Below are 10,677 nucleotides of genomic sequence, written 5' to 3'. Positions count from 1 at the left end.
TTAGAAAACGTTCAACATCACTAATCATTAGAGAAATGCAAATCAAAAACACAATGAAATACCATTTTATACCAGTCAGAATGGCTATTACTAAAAAGTCAAAAAATAACAGATGGTGCCAGGTTGTTGGGAAAAAGCAAAAGCATATACACTACTGGTGGGAATGCAAGTTAGTTCAGCCATGTAGAAAGCAGTTTGAAGATTTCTCAGAACACTCCAAACAGAGTTACAATTCAAACCAGCAATCCCATGATTGGCTATATACACAAAGGAGTGAAAATTGTTCTACTATAAAGAAACATGCACATGGATGTTTATCACAGTGCTGTTCACAATAACAAAAACATGGAATCAACCTAAATCCCAACAACATTGGACTGGATTAAGAAAAATGTGGTACATATACACCATGGAATACTATGCAGCCATGAAAAAGAATGAGATCATATCATTTGCAGCCACATGGATGGAGTTAGAGGCCATTATCCTAAGCAAACTGATACAAGAACAGAAAATCAAATGTTCTAACTAATGAGTGAAAACTAAATACTGAATACATGTGGACACCAAGAAGGGAACAACAGATACAGAAGCCTACTTGAGGCTGAAAGAAGGGAGAGGATAAAGATTGAGAAACTCTCTATCAGGTACTATGCTGATTATCAAGGTGAAGAAATAATCTGCACACCAAACCCTCATAACATGAAATTACCCATATAACAAACCTGTACATGTATCCCTGAAACTACAATAAAAGTGAAATAAAAATTCTAGATTTTTAGAAAATTGAGGACTGCATAAATGAAGATTATACCCTGACCTTTTGTTTTGCCTTAATATTTTTCAATTGTCTTTTGAAAATATTTTTATAAATGTATGGGGTATAAATGCAATTTTGTTATATCAACATAGTACAGTTGTCAAGTCAGAGGTTTTAGAGTACCCATCTTCTGAATAATGCACATTGTACCCAATAAGTAATTTCTCATCATCCATTCTCCTCCAATCTCTTCACCTTACAAGTTTTTATTGTCTATCATTATACTCTCTACGTCCACATGAACCCATTTTTTAGCTCTCACTTATGAGAATGAACATGCCATATTTGTCTTTTTGTGTCTCACTTCACTTAAGGTAATAACCTCTAGTTTTATCCATGTATCTATAAAAGACATGATACCATCTTTTATGGCTGAGTAGTATTCAATGGTGGATAGATGCCACATTTTCTTTATCCAGTCATTTGCTGATACTTAGGTTGATTCCCTGTCTTCGCTATTGCAAATAGTGCTGTAATAAACACATGTGTGCAGGTATCTTTTTTATATGTTAATTTTTTTTCTTTGGGTAGATACTTAGCAGTGGGATTGCTGAATCAAAGGGTATATCTACTTTTAGTTTGTTGAAAAATTGCTATGCTATTTTCCAAAGAGGTTGTACTAATCACAATCCCACCAACAGTGTATTAATTTTCCTTTTTTTCTTTCATTATCTTTTTTGTTCAGTCCCTGTAGAGCCTGCTAAAAATTGCCAATGCCGACTATATCTCAAGTCGTCATGGTGGGGTATTGGGAAAGTTTTCAATTAGCAACAATCATGCCTCAGATAAAGTTCGTTGGCTATGTCTGGTAAATGACACCACATTGTAGTTTTACTTTGCATTTCTCTGATAATTAGTGATGCTGAATCTTTTTCACATATCCCTTGGCCATTTGCATGTCTTTTTTGAAAAATACCTATTCACGTCTCTTGCCTGCTTTTTCATGAAATTATTTCTTGTTGCTGTTGTTGTTGAGTTATTTGAATCCCATGCATATTCTGGTTATTAGTTCCCTGTCAGACGCATAGTTTATAAATGATTTCTTCCATTCTGCAGGCTGTCTGTTCACTCTGTTGATTATTTCTTTTGCTAGGCAGAAGCTTTTGTCTTTGAGAGTAAATAGGGCTCGTTTTTGGTCTCATGGCTTATTTATTGGAGGTGAATTATGGAGACAAGTTTTTGACTGAAGGAAGAAATGATTCAGATATGATATCATTTAGATACAGTTTCAGAACTTGCTTCTCAGATTGGATCTGCTTCCAAAATAATTTAATCTAAGGAAAAGAAAAAGTTAAATTACAGATGGCCTGTGATTTATTTCTGCCTTGGTCATATGGATAAGGTGGATGTGGAATGTTCACGTCAGAAGGAAAAGAAGGTTACAAAGTTTAATCTCCAACATGGTAACTAGATGTGTTAGTCAGTTTTCATACTGCTATAAAGAACTGCCCAAGACTGAGTAATTTATAAAGGAAACAGGTTTAATTGACTCACAGGTCAGCATGGTTTGAGAGACCTCAGGAACCTTACAATGAACCTTACAGAAGGAGAAAGGGAAGCAAGACACCTTCTTCACAAGGCACCAGAAAGGAGAACGACTGCAGGAGGAACTACCAAACACTTATAAAACCATCAGATCTCCCAAGATTCATTCACTATCACGAGAACAGCATGGGGGAAATTGTCCCACTGTCCAGTTACCTCTACCTAGTCTCTCCCTTGACATGTGGGGATTATGGGGATTATAATTCTAGATGATATACAGGTGGGGACACAAAGCCTATTGATATCACTAGATATTCAGGTAAATACACCAATGTATATTAAGAAGAGAATTTTGGTTCTTCTGTGTTTTTCAGTATTTTCTTAGCTAGGGATTGCTTACAATCCACACTCCCAGAATTTGTGGACATTTTAGACATAGATCCCTGGAATGTCACATACTAGGCCCTTTTATACACTAAACCTTATATAATATGACTCTATGGAGCACGACTGCTTTAATCTTGCATTTCACAGACTGAGCCTCAGAGAAATTAAGTAGCTCGCCTATTTTACACGTTTATTAAGTGCTAAAAACATAATTTGAATTTCAACTGTCTGGTGCTAGAAGTGATGTTAGCAAGCATTACACTGCGATAATTCATAGAATAAGAAGAATGCAGGATATTTTGCTTTTTATAATTTACTCACTATTTTGACTATGCATTAAAGCCCTGTACTTGAGGTCTTGGTGTATTTTAGAGGCCCCATTTCTCTGAAATTGATACTAACTTTAATTGTTCTCAAAGTATAGGTTCTAAGGTCTGAAGACTATATCTTTTTTATTGGTTGAAGTTAAGTCTTTTTACATAAACTGGTAAAATTGAGTGAAATATACTGTTTGCATATCCTCTGATATTTGCATTATAAATTGGGCAAAAGTGTCTTAGGAAAGTCTTCTCCTCCTACTACTCCTCTCTTCTTGATTTTCTGAAACATTACCCTTGATTGAACTTCTGCAGTGAGTGATTTGGAGGACAGAATGCCATGCCTTCTACGACAAAGACCAGATAACTTATATATAGAATGCAAATCTATATGTATAGATAATACAACCCTTAGGAAAATTAAGGGAAATGAAAACAACTCATGAAGAGGATGTTTTAGCATTTCTGCTTTCATTCATGTTTTAGAGATTTATATATTTTATCTCGATTTTCTCTACGACTGAACTATCCCTTTCTTGGCCCCCCCTAACAAATAGTTCTTATTTGGAAAATAAATTTTTATTCTAAAGTTTTTTTAAGTCAGAGGAAAAAATGAACTATATTTTATAATTAGAAAGTATACTTAGTTAATTTTCTCATCTTTCTCTGTTGTCATTATCAGAGAAGTCAAGTCATTTAGATGGTCGTTATTTCTATTTCATAAGAAATTAATGTAAATACTTGGAAGTGAGCCCTCTATTGTTGTGAAAATACCAGCTCATCAAAACCAACTGAAAACCAAAGCTGTGATAACTACCACCTGCATAATAAGAAGTAGAAGATTGTCTCTAATTCAGTCTCTGCTGGATTCCCTTTGAAATGGTCAGTTGTACTAAATATTCATAGCTTTCATTAAGCTCCAAACAACAAAAAACAGAATCAAATCTGCTGAACCCATTTTCATTAACATCTATACTCAGAGACATAAAGGTTAGAAGCTCTCCATGGTTACCATTAAATTAAAGTATTTAGAAAAAGATGACAATTGTAAGTATAACAGAAACAATAGAACGGAAAATAGAATTTATTTTAATAGCACATTGGCAGACACCTTGTCAGGTAAAGTCTAGAGAAACTAAAACATAGTAATAATAATAATAATAATAATAATGCTTAGGCTAGAGTTAGTTAAATTACATGTCAACAATTAATACCACAGAAACACTACTAGATCCATTTTTATTTGTTGTAGATCTCATTTTTAATATTTGCATTAAGATCAAATTTGTATTAATATATAGTAGGTATATTATTAAATATAGGCATTAGAAAGCCTTTATGTCAGTAGAAGAGAGAAAACATTTGGAGCTAAGAGTTAGTTAGCACTCCTGGATTGCCACTATTATGAGACTGGCAAGATTTTTGTGACATTTACTTTTCCCTGAGGAATTACATGTCTCAGGAAAATATGCCAGGTAATATTTTGTGATAATTGGTTGTATTGAGGATAATGTCTTATATTTTAGAAATTTATAGAAATCTTAAGATTTTAACACTTAAAATATAAGACATTAAATTGAAAGCATTATAGAGAAATGTATGGAACCAACATTTTATTCATAAATATCTCTGAATTGAATGTATAATTAAAAGGATTCTGAGGCACACAATTCTATTCTACAAATTCTTATATGCACATATTCTAAGAGGTTGCATCAAAGCTCTTTGAGGTAGTTTAAATAATGTTAATACAAATGCTCCATCTCTGGATTTATATCATGTTGATGTCACCTTTCAACATTTGTCACTGCATTTAGTTGTATATATTTTTTGTATCAGGGGAAGTACATTTTAATCTGTTGCACATTGTCTCTTTTTCTACAGTTTGGAAACTTCTGGGGTGTAGAACACAATGTAATATTCTGATTGCTGACACTGATAATATAATTAAGAAAATTCTTAGCTTGGACAATTTGTAACTGGATTACTCAGAAAAGATGTCACACTTGACTGGACACAGGCCCGTGATGTTTGAAAATGCATGTCATACTCAATGTCTGAAGGCTTTCTACCGAATGATATAGCAGGCATTGCATCAGCTTTTATAATCCTGGATACCTTAGAGATTTGTACATTTTTTCCAATATATTTTATCAAAATATTATTGTAAATGTCTGATGTTATTTACAAGATTTTTTAGCACATTTTCCTTTTTTTTTTGAGACGGAGTTTCACTCTTGTTACCGAGGCTGGAGTGCAATGACACGATCTCGGCTCACCTCAACCTCCGCCTCCTGGGTTCAGGCTTTTCTCCTGCCTCAGCCTCCTGAGTAGCTGGGATTACAGGCACGCACCACCATGCTCAGCTAATAACATTCTCCTATTTTAAAACAACCATATACAGGAGATATATATGGGATCTTTTACAAGAGGTCTAAAATAGGAGGGAAATTTTTTTTATATTAAATACATTGATTGCTTTGTATACACTATGTGTGTGTCTGTGTGTGCACACATGTGCGTCCATGTACAACATTTTGACAAATAATTTATCTTGAGAATGCAAGACAAGCAGACAAGCAAAGTGATACTTGCTTCACATTCTGGCATAAAGGCCCATTTGGATCAAATGAAAAGAGGAGTTTGCACATGCAAAATACTCTGTGATGCTGCTCAGCTAAATCAGTATGTTCTATATGATCCAAGAGACCAAGGTTTCACTGGACAGACAATTCCCCATCACTCTTACCTTGACCTTTTAGGGTGACCAAGCAGTAGATATTCTGTGGGAGTTGGAAGAGTGAGCCACAACCACAAGAAAGACCTTTCAGGGAAACAGGGAATTTACCGTTGCTTGACAATCCTAGAGGAGCTCCTAAGGTTGATTTGCAGTGAATATATTGGTCTCTTTGTACTCTTATTCATTTTGCTAATCTTAGCTTTAAATATTTGTTTCTTAAGCAGACTTCCTATGTGATTTGTCTGAAATCTAAATCAAAAGTCACCTATTAGAGCACACTTATTTTATAGCATTTATGTGGAACTTTTGGTTCCACATGCTCAGGAAAAATTACTAGTTAGTTCTTACCTGCCTATCCAGTAACAAACATCTCTGGCTACGAAGATACTCATCTTAGATGTTCAAAATTTTTCTGACATGCTAAGTGAATAAATAACCCAATGAATGAATAAAAATATTCCCTATGCTTCCTTCACCTAAAATTATTGTAAGAATCCTTCATATCCACTTCAATCCTCGTTAATCAATTCAAAACACATTACCGTGTAAATACAACAGCAAAAGTACTGGGTAAACTAACGTATACTCATTAGTCTCATTTTTATTTTTGGATTAAACAATATTTGTTTTATATCAATAATTTATTCTTTTATATGTAGATTATTTTCATGAACTGTTGTATACTACACAGTCTGAGTCTTAGAGCAAATACATTTATATTTACTGTCTTATTTGTAAGCAAGAACTTTTTTCCACAATATATGTCACTAGATTAGATTTTTACTCACCATTTCATATGTATTACCACAATGTTCCCATTGCAGTATGTGGGCTGTCTTTCATTTTCAGTCACATATTCTCTTGTGTGTTAAAGGGGGTGTGGCTAGCAAATGTGAAGGAAAAGAGAAAGAAAACATGTCTAACCAATTTCATTCTATTTTAGTGACAGCGAATAAGACTCAAAGTGTCAGCTAAAAAATAAAAGGTGTTTTTATTGCAAAAGCTTTCCTATTCTATCAAATTTTGCCTTTATAACAGAGAATCTAATCTCACAAACTTCTTTATTTTTCATCTCATTAATAGAGGCAACACTTTTCCTTTAGACGAATATATATTTCTTTTGGTGTGTTTGTAAATAGCACAGATGGTAGTTTGAATGGTATCCAAGGGGGAATGAGGAGTGAGGGAATATAGTAGCCTTGCTTTGAGAAAAGTATTCACGTGTCATGGTCCATGAGATTTCACACCTTTCTCTCACCTTCTACATTCCTTTTTACACAGATGTATTAACAGTTAATTTGTAATTAACAATATCTGTTATTATTTAATTATAAATCATTTTCAAAGGAATGTGTTAATGTTCTCAGGTTCTATCCCAGCTCTTGGCTAGGCACATAGTAGGTATGAAATGATAGTCTAAATATCTTACCCATCATAGACATTACATAACAGCACTATGTGAGTGTCTGTATGTGTATAAGTGTATAAACATACATGTATATTCAAATACATATATAGAGATATATATATGTGCATGTATATGAACTCCATATCTACTCTATTATTACATATATATATTACATATATATGTAATATGTATATATTACAAATACATATATAGAGATATATATGTGCATGTATATGAACTCCATATCTACTCTATTATTACATATATATATTACATATATATGTAATATGTATATATTACAAATACATATATAGAGATATATATATGTGCATGTATATGAACTCCATATCTACTCTATTATTAAAACCCATTCAGAAAGTAGCACCTGTAAACAATTAACTGTCACAGAGATTATTAAAACTGATCTAAACTAAATAATTCAGTTTGTGTAAGATAATTTATCTTTATATGCATTAATAATGGAAGTATTAATAAGAAAAATGTAACCACTGATAACACATATTTGCCCTTTTGTTTAAATATTTTATTTTATTGAGAAAGTTGATATAATTTTGTTATTTTCCAATATAGTTGCTATACGCTGTAGATTAAAGATATTAAAATATCTTTGAACAATATATTTAGTATCTATTAGAAGCAGTAGGAAATAAACTTCATGGAAATGTCCTCTGGAATAACTTCATAGCTTGTAGGTCTGAGCCAGTAACTTTTCTAATACAATGCTACTAATGTTGTCTAGATTCATGATACTTTTTAGGATACATGTATTCTGTTCATATTTGATATTTTTTTAGAAATAGTTCAAATATATAGGATATAATGTAATGTGATTATTCACCCACAAAACATCTTGCTTTATTCCCTCACTGTTTCCTAATGATCTTTAGAAGAAAAAATAGACAATTCTCCTTGCCTATAATATTCTTAAACCTTTTTCCCTTAAAGCAACCAAAGTTTTAGAATTGGTGTATGTGCTTTACACATTCTCTACATATACATGTGTATGGATGTATGTGCACTTATAAACTATGTGCTATTTTATAATTAAGGATTGATGTGAATTTCAGTTATGGTTTGGGATCTTATACAAATATATAATCTAGGTAGATTACAAAATAAACAAACAATATGTGCATATAATGTTCACATCTTTTCTCTGGAAAGCCAGGTATTATAATAATAGTTTTTTTAATTAACATTTATTATATACCAAGAAATATCCATAATGTTTTACATAAGTTTTATCATTATCTCTCACTGCAAACCTAAGAGGTAGGAGCTATAAAGCTCATATTTCACAAATAAGTGATGGGAGGCACTGAGAGATTAGCATTAGTTTGTGGTCACCTGGTCAGTAAGAGGCATTCATAGAATTCAAACCTTGGCAGGCAGACTCCAGAGTGTTTTCTTTTAACCACTTTATATGTACAAAGTTTAGTTTTGTGAGTGCCCAAATATTCACTCCCATCTACAGATTAACATAAGATACTGTGGTACCTATGAAAGAAAAATTAACCTGTAAAATTTTAAATCTATATCCTTGGTCTTAAACCTTTCTAAGATCCTAGACCCCCTGAAATATCTGGTGAACACTAACCACTTTCTCTTCAGAGATTTTAGTGCATACGTGTGTGTACAAACATATCTATGTACATTGTTTTATGCTAAATTTTACGGTGTCTTCATATAGCCTAAATATCAAGTTATGAAAGTAGAATTAAACAAAGTCTATCCATTATTCATCCTTTTCCAAAACTTTAAAAAAATCTATTCCAAATAATTTTGGTTTTAGCTACAAAATATTTTTTAGATAAATTGGTGGTAAATGATTTAAAACATAGAGAATGTTTTTCTATTAGCAGATTTTATAATTGGTATTGAGATAGCTCTCAAAGGCTATTTGATCTGCCACATAGTTTAATTCCAAAAAAATTATTGAGAAGTACATAGAAAGACAGTCCAGGTGTTTGGGAGGTTTTATGGACTAGCTAGAAAATGTTGTTATTTGCTATAAAATTAGTGTTATTTTTTTAATGGGGGGTGACTGATTACATTAAATCAGCGTGTTACAATTGCCTCCCTTGACTCAGATACAGGAGCCACAATATTCCTATAGAAAAAAAAATTTTGAACAGTTTCTTACAGTAAACCTTGGTCTCTTTCAAGAGCTCATTCAAGTCTTATCAATGAAAATTTATAGAAATAGTACATTGAGTGCCAATAATAAGTAAGATAGAGTTATAAATTTCATATCAACATTGAGAGTCTATAAAGTCACTCTAATTATTAATATGCATAGATAACTATTAGCTAAACTATTTCTAGTTCCAGAGAGTCTGTAAAGTCACTCTAATTATTAATATGCTAGATAACTATTAGCTAAACTATTCTAGTTCCAAGGAATAGAAAACCCAATGCAAATTAAATAGGTTAGTTGGACACAACTGAAAAGTCTCAAAGTAACCTGTGTCTAGGCATAGCACTTGACTGGTGATCCAAACTAATTTTTCAGGAATTGTTTCTACCCTCTTGTGTATTGTAACTTCATCTGCAAACTGTTCCGTCACAGTGGTCTAGAATGCATGCTGTAACTTGGAGTATATAATTTTTTTTCCACTACATTAAGAGGCTGCTTCCTCCAACTAATAAGTGAAGGTTTACAGTTCACTCTGATGTCACCAAAGATTCCCACCAGGGAAGTACCATATTCTAGTAAATATCTAAGAATTTCATAAAGCAATACAAACCTGGTGAGTGTCAAAACTTATATTTGTTCTTCTTGCTTTCACTGAAAGACATACACATATTTGGATGTTACTACTAAGATGATCAAGGGACCCTTGGCTTTACTAGTCTACCTCAAGTTCTATATAACCAAATTTATCTATTAATCTCTTTATCTGATTGTAAAATGGAAATCTTCCCTTGTTTACATTCACTATTAAGTTCACTGTGAGAAGGGAGTGCAAGTTAATGGTAATATGACAGTGACCAATCTGCTTCAGATTCGTAGCATTTAGTCTTAACAGAATAGGCTGCCAATATCAGCTGTTGAATCTCTTTTGGAAATTCCACTTTACCATAGACATCCTCACAAGAGTCCCTTTGAAGTCCTCATTCTCTGCTATCTGAAGGAAGTTAAGAGACATAGTGGAGTTAAAAAGGACCATGCCCTTAAAATTTTTTTTTTTTTTGAGACGGAGTTTTGCTCTTGTTATCCAGGCTGGAGTGCAATGGCACGATCTCGCCTCACAGCAACCTCCACCTCCTGGGTTTAGGCAATTCTCCTGCCTCAGCCTCCTGAGTAGCTGGGATTACAGGCATGTGCCACCATGCCCAGCTAATTTTTTGTATTTTTAGTAGAGACGGGGTTTCACCATGTTGACCAAGATGGTCTCCAACTCTTCACCTCGTGATCCACCCGCCTTGGCCTCCCAAAGTGCTGGGATTACAGGCTTGAGCCACTGCACCCAGCCTGCCCTTAAAATTTTTAAGCAAA

At 33.2% G+C, this 10,677-nt stretch overlaps 1 non-coding gene across 1 annotated transcript; it reads right to left on the bottom strand.

Annotated features, from left to right (window-relative positions):
- Positions 1 to 1,505: 1,505 nt before the first annotated feature.
- On the bottom strand, positions 1,506 to 1,645 carry LOC128929942 (U4 spliceosomal RNA). Its single transcript, XR_013528297.1, has one exon. It is a non-coding gene; the product is annotated as a U4 spliceosomal RNA (small nuclear RNA).
- Between the last annotated feature and the right edge of the window lie 9,032 nt (positions 1,646 to 10,677).

This window comes from Callithrix jacchus, chromosome 16 (genome assembly GCF_049354715.1).
Source record: "Callithrix jacchus isolate 240 chromosome 16, calJac240_pri, whole genome shotgun sequence".
Classification (NCBI taxonomy): domain Eukaryota; kingdom Metazoa; phylum Chordata; class Mammalia; order Primates; family Cebidae; genus Callithrix; species Callithrix jacchus.
The sequence above is the reverse complement of the archived record's forward strand: the minus strand, read 5'-3'. Positions and strand labels throughout refer to the sequence as shown.